Below are 3,654 nucleotides of genomic sequence, written 5' to 3'. Positions count from 1 at the left end.
AAAAAAATATTTATTTACTTTTAGAGAGGGAGAGAGAGTGTGTAGGTCAAGGCAGAGGGAGAGGGAAAGAGAGTCTTAAGCAGACTCCACGATGAGCCAAAACCAAAAGCCTGTCGCTTAACTGACTGAGCCACCCAGGTGCCCCTATAATCATTCCTGGTGAATTTAACCACGACTCTCAGGGACTGACTGAAAGATGTAGGTATGAAAGCTGTAAGAATATAGGAAATTTGCTCATTGCATTTAACAACCTTAACATAATTGACTCATATAGAAGTTTGCACCCCTGAACTGCAGACTGCCATTACTTTAAGTACACACAGAAGTTTTATAAAGTTTGATTATATTCTGGGTTAGGAAGCAAGTCTCAATAAAATGCAAATGATATAAATTATAAGAGTATATTCTTTAACTACAGTGGATTTAAGTTAGAAGTCAAAGATTTTAATAATCTCCTTATGTTTAAAAATAAGTACACATATGTTGAAGAGGAAATAAAACTAAATATAGGAAACAATTCTGAGTATATTAAAAATTCAATGTATCAAAACTTATGGAATGCAGCTTAAATGTTCATAAAGTGGAATTGATGCCAGTATATGTATATTTTAGAAAAAAGAAAATTTAAAAATTCGTAGGAACTAGAACAATAACAGCAAACTAAACATAATTATAAGTAATATAATAAAACCGATAAAAATTTTAAAAATGATTATTTGAAAAGATCAACAAAATCAACAAACAACTGTTAAGACAAAATTTTGCATATTTCAACTTCATAAATGGCAGAACAATGCTTTAGTCTTTCTCAGTCTGTCTCATTTTCTGTCTTTTTAATGGATAAGATTAATTTTCAAAGCTGAATTTTCTTTACATCATAAACATGCAAAAATAAAAAACGAGGGGCTTGAATTGAGCCATGAAAAATAATTAACACTTTCTTTTCTTTCCTTTCATTAATAAATTATGCACATATCTGACATATTACACATTGCTACTGCTACTGTTTGGCTCTCTAGGATCATTAGAGTAACAAATAAAAGTAGAGAAAAGTTTGGCTCAAAGAATCTTAGGAAACTTTACAAGATTCATGACATACTCTAGTATTATGAGAGCATATGATATAAAATTTCAAATGCAGCCTAAAAAATAGATAAAGCCCTTTATCAGGTATCAGCATTACCATGGTCTTCTTTCAGATCAGCTCTCTCCTGAGACAAAACTAATCTATATAACCATAATCAGCAATGGGAGTGTTTCCAGGAGAGTTTGAATTTGAAGGCTGCCAATGTGAGCATCACGGGCAAATTGAAGTTGTTTTTCCTTAGCAATCCCAAGGAATACTATATTTTTTGAAAGCCCTTGACATGTTTTGATATATTTGGCTCAATTATTAATGCTTGAAAACATTCCTATTGGTTCTAAATACTTTAACACCTGACAGCAAGAATATGCTTAGGTCCATGCATAGCCTCTGCCTTGGCATACATCATAGATAACATAGATACATAATTTAAACAAATCCAACATGACAGATATGGGAATGCTAAAAGAAGGTCTCAGCTATAAGAGGAAGTCTTAATCAGCTCTAGATGTTCTCTGATCACAAAAAGAAACTAAAAATAGTTTAAGATAAAAGGAATGTCATCAGATAGCACAAATCATAGATAAGAAACTGCAGTCTGTTGGAGCTTGAAAGTACTTCTGAGGCAAAGATAAGGAAGAAGAACACAGGCCAACTCAAGCATAAAGTGTCTACCAAAGGGTATTTTATTTATTTATTTTGCAGTAGTATCATAGTGCTATACTTGAATTTTTACAGGAAAAGCAAAAGAATTGCCAAGACACATCTGACAAAAGTTAACAAGTTTAGAAACCTTCCTGTCAAATATCTAGACTTATTTTAAAGCTGAACTAAGACAATTCAAGTATGGATTCATGACACAATGGATCAGAATAGACATCCCAGAAGCCTAAATCAAACTTAAACATGACAAGATATCAGAAGAAAGATACTTCTTTGCTAAATGTCATTCGATAATTGATTATATTGAAGCATAACAAAAGATGCTAATTCCAGGCAAATGAAAATTTAAATATAAATATCAAGACTGGGGGCGCCTGGGTGGCTCAGTGGGTTAAAGCCTCTTCCTTCGGCTCAGGTTATGATCCCAGGGTCCTGGGATCGAGCCCCACATCCGGCTGTTTGCTCAGCGGGGAGCCTGCTTCCTCCTCACTCTTTCTGCCTGCCTCTCTGCCTATTTGTGATCTCTATCTGTCAAATAAATAAACTCTTTTAAAAAATAAAAAAAATATAAATAAATATCAAGACTGTAAACTTTAGAAAAGAGCATAGAAGAATTTCTCTATTATGTCATGATAGGAAAGTATTTTCAATAACCCTCAAACAGAACAAAGTAATATATTATATTACATTAGAAATAATAATATCTAAAAAAATGAAAGAATAATATCTGTTTCTCAATTAGCAATAATCGCGCCTCGGATAAACCTCATTGGCTACGATACTGCCACTGCGCAAAGCTTAATATCTGTTTCTCAAAATACAGTCCTAAAATGGTGATAGGGCCATACAAAATTTGAAGAAGAGATTTCCAAAGCATATAACTAACAGATGATAGTGTCTAGAATACATATACTTGTGCATATAGTATTTATATGCTTTTTTTCTCCAAATGGTAAGTAGAGACTGACAACCCCAATAAACACAAACAAAATTATGAGCAAGCATTCTACTTTTTAAATGCCCAGTAAACAAATAGAAATATTTTTAGCCTAACTAGTAATTGAGGAAATCATAAAGAGACACATACCTTAGTGGCAGAAATTATGTCTGTAATCATAATAATATTGGTAAAAACATTTGGCAAACTTCTTATAATCCTTCCAAACCAGAAAAAAAAGAATTGCTATCATTTACTAAAGTTGAAAGCAAGTCTAGCTAATTCCATTCATAAGCATGTAGTCAATAGAAATTTTTGCACATATGCACTAAGAAATAGAAAAGAAAGTCCATAACAACCTTTATTGGGAAGGAAAAATATACCATGGGGAAAATATGCATTGGCAAGAGATTGGCTAAAAATACTGTGGTACAATTATATAATGGAATACGACCCAGCAGTGCAAATAACTGTATTGCTGTATGTACTAAGAATTATTTACCTCAGAAACATAATATTATGTAAAATAGAACTGGTTGCAAAATAATATAGAAGGAAAATTTATAATGTATAAATGGGAAGAACAATATATTGATTATACATACATACATCAGTGTAATTATTAAAATAATCAAATGAATGAGAGACATAACATTTAAGCTAGCAATTTCTTCTGTGAGGAGGAAAGGGATCTGTTTGGTAAATGGTACACAGTGGTTTTCAAAATTGTTACAGTTTCAGTTTTTTATACTGGTTAGTGAGCTATTAATTTTATTATTATTCTTTGCATTTTACATATATGTTTTACATACTCTTTTTATATATAACACTTATAAAAAAAGCTTTTTTGAAAAATTAAAGGAGAGAGCGAACACAGAATTGTCAATTTGAAAGGATATTTGCAACACTGAGCAAAGGTAGATCATCCTTATTTAATAAAGAAAGGAAAGAAACAAAGTAGTATAAGACC

General features: G+C 31.8%; 1 pseudogene; it reads right to left on the bottom strand.

Moving 5' to 3' along the window:
* Positions 1-2,417: 2,417 nt before the first annotated feature.
* LOC116600517 lies at positions 2,418-2,546 on the bottom strand (annotated as a pseudogene).
* Between the last annotated feature and the right edge of the window lie 1,108 nt (positions 2,547-3,654).

The sequence above is a fragment of the Mustela erminea genome, chromosome 9 (genome assembly GCF_009829155.1).
Source record: "Mustela erminea isolate mMusErm1 chromosome 9, mMusErm1.Pri, whole genome shotgun sequence".
NCBI lineage: Eukaryota > Metazoa > Chordata > Mammalia > Carnivora > Mustelidae > Mustela > Mustela erminea.
The sequence above is the reverse complement of the archived record's forward strand: the minus strand, read 5'-3'. Positions and strand labels throughout refer to the sequence as shown.